Source organism: Lichenostomus cassidix, chromosome 3 (assembly GCF_008360975.1).
Source record: "Lichenostomus cassidix isolate B80296 chromosome 3, HeHo_3.0, whole genome shotgun sequence".
Taxonomy (NCBI): domain Eukaryota; kingdom Metazoa; phylum Chordata; class Aves; order Passeriformes; family Meliphagidae; genus Lichenostomus; species Lichenostomus cassidix.
Genome location: NC_139483.1, coordinates 88,674,571 through 88,686,950, shown reverse-complemented (window position 1 = coordinate 88,686,950; position 12,380 = coordinate 88,674,571). Strand labels below are relative to the sequence as shown.

The window sequence follows — 12,380 nt, the reverse complement described above, 5'->3', positions numbered from 1 at the left end:
AGTTGATTCCCACATAAATTCGCAAACCTCCTCAGTTTACTAGAGGTAGCTTCTGCAGTGCTTTTAAGTGATGATACTGTAAAACTGTTAAACTTATAAACCCAAAGTTTTTATTATCATCAGGTAATTCCAGTTAAAGACTGGGGATTATAATTTACCACACAATAGCGAAGCATAAAGAAATACTGCATTTCACAAAACTCTGGTAAGAATTGTACCATTCTAAGGATGGAATAATCTCTGTCAATTACAGCTGTTACAGGAAGGAACATAAGGACAGATTCACAATATCACAGAAAAATTAGACTGGAAAGAGTTTCTGGATGTCATCTAGTTCAATCTCCTGCTTCAAGTAAGTTTAACTGAAAAATTAGATGAGGATGTACAAGGACTTGTTCAGTCATGTTTTGAAAATCTGCACAGAGGTGGATCCCACATGTTGTCCAGGAAGCACATCCCAGTGCTTAACCACCCCCACAGTGAAGAATTTTCCAATGCCCAATTAGAATTTCTCTTGCTGCAATGTGTGATTCCCGCATCTTGTTGTCTCATTGTCACAGAGAGCACTGCCTAAGTGTTATTACAATGTATCCCCTTCCTCCCACAACCTCACAGCACGAAACATATTGAAACAAGAGACTCTGTATTTTACAGCTTGGGATTTGAGTTATGTTTGGGTTTTCAGCAGACTTTGCGATGACAATGATGGGGATCCATCATCCCTAACTCATATATGCCTCTGAAAGAGCTAAGAGCTGAAGATGGGAGACCAAAAACTCACCAAAATACTTTGTTTTAACCAATTACTGAATTAGATGGATCTAGTAGAGCTACTCCTGTACTCGTGTATTGTTTCTCTTCTGTAGTTGAAATACCTCCAGTTTAACCCAGAGCAGCTGTTCACAATCTCTACTTGTATTTCAAGTTTGCTGTGTGTATTCCAGGCTTGGAGGAGTTTTGGTGACCATAAACTTGTCTGCTTTCCACAACAGCATTAGCTGATTTGATGAAAGATTTATCTATCCTTAAAAATCTGAATCATCTATATTCTTAGTTTATCATGGTCACCACTACACTACTGTATTAATTCTGAAGACACCTTGATAAATGCAGAATAAATTATGTTTGTTTCATTTATTGTATATGTAAATTAACAATTTCACACCGATTACAAAGAACCAAATTCTAGTGCTTTAGAATGGAAATGGGAAAACATTTGCTGAGCTCATAGTGCTCAAAAGTGAACTCCAGCATGTGCTGTGTATCATTCAGCCAACAAATGTCCCCTAATCATATGGCATTTTTGTTTCCTGGACAGGTATGTGGATAGTTAAGAAAACCTTGTATTTGAGGATGGACTATTTCTGGCAATTTTTTACCACTTATGCCATTGATAATAACTTCCTTGGCTGTAACTTCATTGGCAGTTTGTGAATCTACCCAGGAAACAATAAACCTGCTATTTCTAGTAGCTGCATTCGGACTCATGGCGTTGGTACTTTAGAACATCAACATAACTTCCTTTATTGTTGAGTCTGCAATGTGATTTTACTATCTTATATAGGTTGCTCTATTCCCTGTTTTACTTTTCCTCTCTACTTCTGCCACTATTACTTTTGATAGCCAGAGAACTCCAAAACCACTCTGAAACCTTTAACCCTACCCAAATTTTAGAATAAGAAAAAGTGTACAAGAAAGATGGGCTTGGGTTTATAAAGCTCATGAAGACCACAAGCACACAAGCAAACATGAGGGTAACATAGAAGGTTCCAAGTAACCAGCTCTAGGAAAACTAGCTTCAGGCACTTCCAGGGTTGGAGGGAGACAAAGACCTTTCATCCTTTTGCCAACCTCACCTCCAAGCAGAGAGGTAAATACTAGGCCAAAAGTCTGTCCTTGTAAGTGCCAACCCACTTTCAAAGTGGTTACAGCTTTGAAAATAAACAATATACAAATTGAGCAACAACTTGTCCCCTCTAGCCCTATCTCATTTTTCTCTTTCTATGAATTTATTTACAGGACTCACCTTGTTTCTCAGTCAGAAGAAACCTAGGAGATGCAAATTCTCCTTTTGACTCAAAGATGATCCTTATGGCTATGTAGTAAGAGTCTTCATGAAGGGAGGTGATGCCATCAGGAGGGACCTTGAGAGGCCTGAGACATGGGCCAATGCAAAGTCCATGAAGTCAAACCATGAGAAATTAAGGGTCCTACACCTAGGACATGGCAATCCCAGGCATGGCTACAGGTTGGGCAGAGAAGGGATTGAGAGCAGCCCTGTGGAGAAGGTTTTGGGTGTGAAGGTTGATGAAAAAATCAACACGACCTGACAGTGAGTGCTCACAGCCCAGAAAGCCAAATGTGCCCTGGGCTGCATCAACAGCAGCGTGGCCAGCAGGGCGAAGGAGGCGATTCTACACTTCTACTCTGCTCTTATGCTCTTACTTTGCACTTGGAGTGCTGCCTCCAGCTCTGTGTCCCCAGCATAAGAAGGACATGGAACTGTGGGAGCAAGTCCAGACAAGGGCCAGGAAGCTGATAAGGGGACTGGAGCATTTCTCCTACAAGGACAGGCTGAGAAAGCTGGGGCTGTTCAGCCTGGAGAAGGGGAAGTTGTTTGGAGACCTCACAGCAACCTTCCAGAATCTGAAGGAGCCTACAGGGAAGCCAGAGAGAGACTCTTTGTCTGGAACTGTAGTGACAGAACAAGGAGTAATGGGCACAAATTGAAAGACAGGAAATCTAGGTTAGGTATTATGAAGGAATCTCTTCCTGTGTGCTTGGTAAGACACTGGAGCAGGTTGCCCAGGGAGGTTGTGGATGCCTCATCCCTGGAAGTCCAAGGCCAGGCTGGACAAGGCTTTGAGCAATCTGGTCTACTGAAAGGCATCCCTGCCCATGGCAGAGGGCTTCCGACTAGATCTTTAAGGCCCACTCCAACACCTTAACATTCCATCATTCTATGAACCCACTGTATTTGTTTTGGGATTTTGGTGATGGCCTAATGCAAGATCTGGATCTGCAGATCATAAAAACACTAAGATCAAATAACAGCAGAAAACTTGCCATTCCATAAGGGAATTATTTTCCCTTCCTATGTGGGGCGGAACATTCATGGAATCTGTACTGAGGAGAAACAGCTTAAAAAAAAAAGAGGTGTTTTCCACTACTAATGGACAAACAGCAAAGTGGATTTTAATGTACTGAAGATCTCAGACCAATTGGTGTATGGCTGTGGTAAATAATTTGATTCTTACATACAATGTGAATTTGTATATAGTAGTTTCTAGAATATTAAATATGGATACTTTAAAAAGTTACTGTAGGACTTTTTTCACTTACTGAAATTTACTTACTTTATTTACTTTACTTACTTTATTTACTTATTGAATTAGTATAAAATTTTCATTTTTGCATGACCTGTATGCATGTCCAACTTGAAGACATAGGTACATTCATCCCTAATCTTTAAACCCTTAAGGCCTGATTCTGGATTGCAAAAAAATTACAAAGTTGTCATGACATTTTGTGTCACAACATTTTGTCATTCAAACTCTGGCAGTGCACCAGCCATTGGGAAGATGTGATGAGGAGACCAGGCTAAGTCCAGTAATAAAGATACCCCTTTCTTTCTGTGAGCAGGTGGAGAGCAAGAAAGTGTTCCAACCAACTGAAAAATACGATGCATATAATTTTTTGCTTTATTTTTCTGTCAAATTTTGTATTACTGCCTTCTCACAGTAGTAATAGTACAATGAATACCATTTCCAAAGTAAGTCAAAGGTGGATGTTAAAGTAAGGACAAATGAGCAAAGAAAAAATAATTACAAGCATCATCCTGAAGTATGTGTCTTGGAAGCTACAACAACAATATGGATACCACCTGGGCAGAAAAATTTCCAGGACTCCGAATAGCAAGGACACTTAAAATCTCAGAAGACATAAAATCTCAGAGAAACCTGCTGCTTGTTGTGCAGTCCTCTTCCCCAAGGGCAACCATGTTTAATGGCACACACTGATATCTAAAGCCTGTGAGAAGACCAAGAGAAGCTACCTCTCTGATGCATAGAGAAGGAAGTTAATCCTAAGTAAGGAACCTGTGCTTCTACAACTTCTTTGTTTATTGGCCTTGGCATACTCTGAAGGAGTATAAGAACAGCTGTATGAATTCAGAACAAAGATCTGTGTAGCCCTGTATCTGCCCTTTAATGGTATGTAGACAAGTAACAAAGAGGAAAGTGAGAAGAATGAAGCATAGGAGCAGAGAATACTTTGTCAACCTCCATGAGTTTGGAACTTCTTGTCTTGGAACTGCCTGAGAGAGAGAGATATTGGCATCATATTAAAGCTTACCTCAGAGGAGTTTCCTTCTCTGTATTCAGGCCTGTTGTACATTGGAGCTACATGTCATGTAATGAACCACATCAGGAAGCCTCAATCACCAGCTCCATTCCAGTCTGAAGAGTCCCAGCCTGCGTGACTCTTCCTCAGGCAGCAACTCTTCTTCACCTTTGATCATCCCTCTCATTCTGTTCTTTCACTCCATCTCTCAGCTAGTTATGCTGGGGGCAGTAAATAAAGACTGGTGGATTTTTATTTATTTACTTGTATCTAAAAAATAATATGATTTGCGTAATTTTATTCATCTCTTACCATAATTTTCTCAAAGGAAATACACAGATTCTCTTCACACAATTGAACTTCCTGAAGTAATTTCAGAAGGCTTGTACAAGCCTTTGAAACAGAACCTGACCTAGGACAAAAATCTACCATATAGTATATAGCACATAAACCTGAACACAATATATGGGTTAGGAACCCTCTTAATAAAAGACCTTGATTTTAATACTTTGTATTTTGACTACTGACCATTTCCTGATAGAAGCTGGGAAAGTAATTGGCAAACTAGCCAGTGTTTTGGACATTGCCAAATATTTCCTTTATATCACTAGGACCAAGTTAATGTATTCTTGGTTTAAGAACATGATACCAAATACAGTAGGTTATGATTATTTAATTTGAAAAATGTACTGAGAGTAGGATACCTGCTTTTCCATATTAATTTGTAGTTTGCTGTCTCACTTTTCTCTCTGCTACTTTATTAAAGATGTGGCTTTTGTATCACTAGTCATCAAGCTTTGTATAAATGCAATGCAGCTCCTTGTATATTCATATCTGTAACAGCACATTTGCTCTAATTTTAAGATTAGTGTGTGAAGTCTCTGTGCTTATGCCTTAGATTAGATGGCCATTGATTTACAAATAGTATGAATCTTCAGGACAGTATTCTTTCTTCATTTGTTTAAAATCTAATAAAAGCTCAACTCATAGGTGTCATGAATTGTACAAACATCCACTGCTTCCAAATCAATGTTCCTTTTAGTAAATCTAAATGAAATCTTAGTAAGCATGCAGTAGGAATATAAATACAATTCATATAAATATTTATTCATAATAATCATCCATATCATAAACTTCTGGACTGGTGTCATTGCATATGTGATAATAACCTTTTATCTTTGGCTTGCATTCAGCAAGACTTGCTCAAGGCAAGATAATCTGTTAATACAAAAAAAAGTCTCAAAACTGGAAATGGATGGAAGTCGCAGGATGATCATCCATCAGCACCATCATGTATCTGAGTACCCAGGTCATTTAGGACAATCATCCTAAAGATGGCGGTATCAAATAAACTGAGTAGATTCTTTTATCCCATGTAGTTTATGAACAAGCTATGTCTAAGAACTACTTCTGTAGGTTTGAGGCCTTATGAGTCAGTTGGATTACAATAAAACAATTCCAATCAATAGGATGCTTCAACTGATCCTTCCCAATACTACATTTTTGATAGCAAAAGGAAAGGCTGTTTAGGCAAATGAGGGCTGGCCAATTTCTGCAGTCCCTTCCCCTCACACTGCAGCAGTTCCACAACTCTAGGAGTAACGATACTGAAGCACATACTCCTGCCTCATACTTTTACAATACAGTTTTATACCTATTGTTTAAGTATTTGTCTTACTGCTTATTAAGTTTGCTCATGCCGTCTGCTTCCACTGATGCCTGTGGCTACAAGACACAGAAGTTTGCGACCTGCTAGGTAAAAACGTTCTTTATTTTGACAGTTAACAGTTTCCAAAACACATTACCCAAGTTAGGTTTCATGACGTGTCTGGTCTGGTATAGCTACTGGAGGGCTTCAATTGATAAATTGTAAGGGAGCTGTAAGGACACTGTAAAGGAACAGAAAGAAACCTTTTCTTGTACAGATACTAATGTAGCAAAAAACCCCAGATCCTTTACTTAATGCAGATTTCCTTATTTAGAAAGCTGTGACTGGTCTCATGACAGTTTTTTGTTTATGTTAAGCTTGTACTCAGCCACTAACTTCTCTAGAAGACACAGGCTTGTAAATTTCATGTAATAGAAATCCAACCAATTCAGTCAAGGTCAAAAGAGGTTTTGTGACCATTCATCTACCTTCCTACCCTTTCCTAAATAATTTTAGAAAATAGATCTGCTCTTTTAAAAATTTAGATAGCCTCACCTCCTTATGGATAAGTTTCCACAGAAATGTGTTCTCCTTCCTGACTATGTATTTTCTATGTATGGGATAAAAAGTGCTGTGTACTAACTATAAAGTTCTACATACATTTAAAAAATTTCTACATACATTTAAAAAATTTGTTTGTTTTTAAAGCAGTTTTCACCATGTATTTTTCATCAAAACCAGAGAAGTTATTTTTTGAGTGTGAGAAGTGTCTAATCATTTAATCCAGATGCTCCTTTGTAAAGGGTGGTCCATGAATATATTAACACCAACTCTTTCCTCTTGTGCATTCCACTACCTGAATTAACTGCATAGGAAAAAAATCACTCCCTCATGGCTAGCCTTATACGTTTATATACACATAAATACACAAATATTGCTGTGCAGATATTGCATATTTTTACTGTTTTCTTCTCAGAAAACATGTTTTCTTCTCATCAACATGTCACAGTAAATCCATGCTTCACTTCAGAAACAGGGTATATCCCACATTTACTATTAGGCAGTAAAGGTTAGGAAAATGAGTTTGTGCTTTAAGCCAGACTGGATGAGTTATTGCTGATAAAGCCTGTCAAGGTTATGCTGCATTGTCTTAAACGGCTCAAGAAAAAGCTGCCTGCAGTTATGCACCACAGAGTATGATATAGACAAAGCCTATAAAAGTTTAAAATTACAAAACCCCCTCAGCACAGTTGTTATGCACATGTGATCTCCTGATCTGTTGGCTGTTGCAAGATCCTACTGAAAAGATGATCGTGTTTTCAAAGAGCGTTTCAGGAGGGCTCCCCAAGGTTTCTCCAACGTGGAGTGCCATGCTGCGGGCCAGCCTGCTGCTGGAGAGAATGAGGCAGGCAGGCCCAGGTGCACTGCAGCCAGGACGGGGGGCTCTACCTTCAGGTCGGCTTCTCTCACCTGAGACATCAAGAGCAAAAGAGCCTTTTAAAAGCAGTTGAGCTATGGAAATGGGGCTCGTCCATATAACCTAGCTTGAAGGACTCAAACGGGTATCGCTCCCTTGCCATGACTTGCTCCACCGGAGTTAACCTGGAAACCGTGACTCGAGGCTGACAGGTTTATTTTTTCTTGAAGCCAACGTTTACTTTGAGTTTAATCTCCCACGCACAGCCCGCTCCCGGGCCCGCCGCGGGGCTGCCGAAGCCTCGGCTCGGGCCGCCCCTGCCCCGCGGGCAGCCCCGGCTGTGGGCAGGGCAGGCCGGGCCGGGCCGGGCTGGGCTGGGGCGGGGGGCCCGGCGCGGCCCGGGGAAGGCGCTGCCCTTCGCTCCGTGCGAGAGGGCCGGGCTTCCCCAGTTCAGACAAGTCCTTGCCCCGCTCCCGCGGCGGCGGGTTAGGTGCGACACCGTCCTGACATGTTGTAACTGGTTTCCACACCCACCGCGCCTGAGAGCGACGGGAAGTACCTGCGATGAGCCCTGCGCCGCCGTGAGTCGCCGCCGCCGCGATCGCAGCAGCCGGGTCGAGCCGCCTCGCCGCTCCGCAGGCGACACCCCACGCGGGGCACCGGCGTGTAAGTGGGTCTGCCTTCAGTCTCCCCCGGGACGGGACGGGACGGGACGGGCAGGGGCAGAGGCAGGGGCAGCGGCAGGGTAGGGCAGGGGCAGGGTAGGGCAGCGGCAGACCCCTGCCACGCCAACATCCCGCTCGGTGCTGCGGGTCGCGGAGCGCAGGGGGCGCGGGGGCGCTGCGGCTCCGGCCGCGGGCACGGGGAGCAGAGCGGGCGGGGGGCGGCCCGGGGAGCTGCTCCCGAGGCTCCCACGCTGCGCTCCCTCCCTCCCTGCCGGGGCCGCCTGGCGCAAGCGAGCCCCACGCCGCCGGGCCGGGGGCGCCACGCGTGCGGTGTCGCTCAGCGGAGCGTCCGCTGCCTCGGCTCTGCCCGGAAAGTTAACTTTCTGGTTGAAGAAACAAAGCCACCCCGAACACCACCCCCCCAAAAAAAATTTTAAAAAACCCACCAAACCTGCCACGAAACAAGAAAACAAACAAACAAAAACAGAAAGAGAAGGAAAGCAGCAGGAACGCTTGCGGTGTTGTTTTTCGCTTGGATTTGATGCCCTTTGTATTCACAGAAAATGTAATTTCATTAATAATTAAATAATTGCCTGTCACTGCTTAATGTAAGGTAATTATTATTTATTCTTGATCCAGTTCTTAATAAAAAGGTTGGTGGAAGGCAGCTGTCACAAAACGCCTGTTCTGTTAAAGGTTGGCCATGCCAGGCCCTTAAGCCGCGGGGAGCTCCTTGGCAGAGCCGTGGGCCAGAATAGTGCTCAGGTGGATGCTCCAAAAACCGTACCTGAGAGTATGCAACAGCTTGCAACAAGCTGTTCCCGGGGTTTAAATTTCCTGGCAAGGTTGAAACTTTATGCAGAAACTGTCAAAGTAATCACATTTCCATTGGAAAAGAGATAAGGACATCCTGAGGAGAGCACCACAGCCAGGCCCTTGCCAAGGACCGGCTGTACGAGCCTGAGGTTAGAGCTGCTCCCTAAAGTTGCTGAATAGGAAATTTTTCAAATCCTGTGGATATTAGTATGGCAGGGAAGTTCCTTGTCTCTAGTACTAGCCTGGAACCCCTGTAGAATGTTGCATAATTTTCCTTAGTGGACATTTTGTCATCTGCTGCCTTTGTGAAGTCTGGGATACTCTCTAAATCTTCCTACATAAAGGCACAGTTACTTCTTTCTCATAGAAAAAGGTATTTTCGTGCTGGGTTCCTGGTAATAGCTTTAGAAATGTCTGAGCATGTTGTTAATAGAAGGACAAGATGATCACATCAATGCAGCAGTTTTAGCAGGTCTTTTTGGAGTTTAAATTCAATTTAAGCCCTTTAATGACACTTACTAAAAATGTTTAAAGTGACTGATCCCTGTGTTGAAGCAGAGAAGATGACTGATATACTAGGCTGGGATTAGCAGCCAAGGTTATTTCTCAGTGGATGAACAACCACTTTCCTAGTACTGGTAAAATTAGTGATCATGTACATAAAGTGTGATAAAGATCTGTAAGCCTCCAGAGATGGGCCTCATTCTGCACAATCTTGCTAATATTATTGTTGACCTGAGGAGGCCTTTGAAGAATCGAGTTTATTATGCAGAAATCACAATACATGGTTGGAGAAGACAACAAAACGTTTTATTGAAGAATTTTGTCTAAACCTCTGCCTCTTTATCCCAAATTATATGGGTTAATAGCTTCAGTTTCTACAAAGTAGCTCTTACCTTCTATGGAGGAAAATACCTGTGTCAAGACATCTAGAACTTCTGTCAAGTATACCTGGAGCCATCATTTTAATTCGGAAGTTCTCTTTTGTTTTGTGTGGAAGTGTCTCATGCTGATGTCCTTAATTTCAAAAACCAGGATTAAAATTTTTTCATTTGTCTCAAGTGTTCTGTGATTTATTTCCATGCTGGCAAATTTTAAATTTACTTTCTTAAATAAATGTGCACTGCTTTAAGTTTCTTTTGTAAGCAGCACTTGTAAATCAAACACCAGCTTCAAAGATGTTCACTGTAAAATGACTATTCTTGTTTGGAAGATGCTGTACTAGAAGTCTCACCATTCCAAAGTTACTTATATGTATACCCTGCTTTCAGCATAAGTCTGAACATAAGTTGCTGTATTTGACCTATGCCAATTAATTAGTTCATTATATTCAGTGAGAAGTCAAGCAATATACTATACTATTGTGAAAAACAAATGAAAGAACCAAACCAAATAAAAGAAATGCATGTAAGCCAAAACACACATGCAATCATTTTTGCCTTTTATTTGTTCATAACATTCAATATTTGATATTGCATAATGTTACGTATTAAGTATAGTCCTGTTCCCTTAAATTATTTTCGAAGGACAGAATGCGAAAAAGAAAAAATTTATTTAGACAGGGTTTTGGAATAAACACAACTTTTTCAACTGTATTATATGCATTCAGTGGCAAAATTTTTATTGTGGAAGTATATCCATTCCAAAGTAGTAAGAATTTTAGAAATGTCTTTCACTTACCTTTATAAATTTTTAGTTATTCTTAAATGTCATAATAAGACTGGCTTTTAAGACAGACTGTTTTACTGCAGTAACTAGAAAATTACTTGTCCTGGAGGGCCCTAAAAGAGGGGTGCATTGGAATCTCAGTAAAGTCACATGTATTAGTGTTCAGACTCTTCAGAACAACTCAGCTGAGTTCTTGCATTTTGTACTCTTGGTTGTTCTTCATTCTTTATCTAAAATGTCTTGGAAACCTGTTCCAGATAATTGGGACACTGATGTGACTGTTTTAATTTTACAGTATGTTTAGAGTTTAACCTCTGAATCTGTCTGTCTTGCCTGTACTCTGTGCTTAGTTCTCCGTCGCCTTCCACCACAGGCTGTATCTGCATCTGTTGAAAGGGAAATGGTGTCACTCCTATTTTATAACATTTCATTTCTACCTGTGAGAGCAGTGTAGAACGAAGCCCTGAATACCTGTTACAGGTATACATGTAGTTCTCAGTTGGGGGGAGAGCAGTCAGATCCCTTTCGTGTTCTGCTTTCCAGTTCACCACAAAGAGCTACTCTTGAAGCAGCCAGGAACACTCCTTTCCCCCAGGCTCGAAAGCAATCCTATCTGGAAAGATCTGCCCTGCTACTTGGCTGAGAGACAGGATTCAAATGGAATTATTCCATATGACATGCTGATGCCAGCTTTAGATCTGGATTTTTCTTTCTTGGTCTTTTTTTTAACCTCAGACTTCCCAAGTTCCTTATAAATCTTGGTTTAATTGAACATTTAATTGGTTTTTGAAGTATCGGTAGTTATAGAGATTCTTATTTTCATTCCTTTAGGTTAGTGCAGCTAATTTATATTTCCTTTCAGGAAGATTTAAACTGTTCCCAACAGACAGTGGAAAGCAATTGCGCTGTTTGCAAAAATATCTGGAGGATCTTGATGGGAAGAGGGAATTGAGTTACTTTTATATGCCAGTAAATGAAATCAGAACTCCATGTGACTATTCTTCGTTATTATACTGCTATATTATTAATTAGGCTTGTATGGAAACCCAGTGTTAACTTTCAAGCTATCAAGCCTTTCTAAGTATTTTGCCTTCTTTGGATGTTCTTCCTACTTCTGCAGTCATTCTCTTAAGCTTCATACCCTAGCCCTGGAAGATGTGCTACCCTGTTTCTATTTCACATGGCTGGCTGGGCTGATGCCGCTGTCATGAAACACCTCCCCCTTCTTTTCTTGGTGATTTACGGTTGCAGAAATGTGAAGGCAGAAACATTGGCTGTTTGTTCTCCCTCTGTCTAATATTCCAAATGCGCAGCACAAAGCAACCCTCTCAGCCCTTGTTAAATGAAATAAAAAATGTATAAGAATGAGTTTATAAGACATCAGCAGTAAACAGGTTGTTATTAATGTTTTGGGAAAAAAAAAAAAAAGTAAGATTAAAGCAGCCGCTCCTTTTGGCAGAAGGAATGAGCAGGGTGGAAACTAGACATCAAATTGCTGATTCAGAGTTTGATCCCAGATGTGGGAGGATAAATCTTTCTGGAGTTCCTCATAACTCACTGAAATGAGGTAGGCTGGTCCTGCTTGGGAGCAGCAAATGGATTAGATCAGCATGGGAGAACAGATAGATAAGGAGAAGGGTCTGAATGACTGTGATTTCAAAGAAGCCAAAGAAAAGCGATGCATTGCAGAAACAGTAATGCATCAAAAAGTAGGAAAGGTAATTGGTTTCTGAAGTGTTCCTTTGAACAGGTGTTACAAAAAGGGGGTTTGAAACACAACCTGTGATAGTGTATTGGAACATACGTTGAGTATGTATTGGTGTTA

At 41.3% G+C, this 12,380-nt stretch overlaps 1 protein-coding gene across 1 annotated transcript in view; it reads left to right on the top strand.

Annotated features, from left to right (window-relative positions):
• Window positions 1-7,966: 7,966 nt before the first annotated feature.
• The window catches only part of SACK1B (scaffolding CK1 anchoring protein B), a 56,478-nt gene continuing 52,064 nt past the window's right edge, over window positions 7,967-12,380 (top strand). Inside the window, exon 1 of the mRNA XM_085056627.1 lies at window positions 7,967-8,072. The gene's annotated coding sequence lies outside the window, so the exon portion shown is untranslated. The remainder of the gene's footprint in view (window positions 8,073-12,380) is intronic.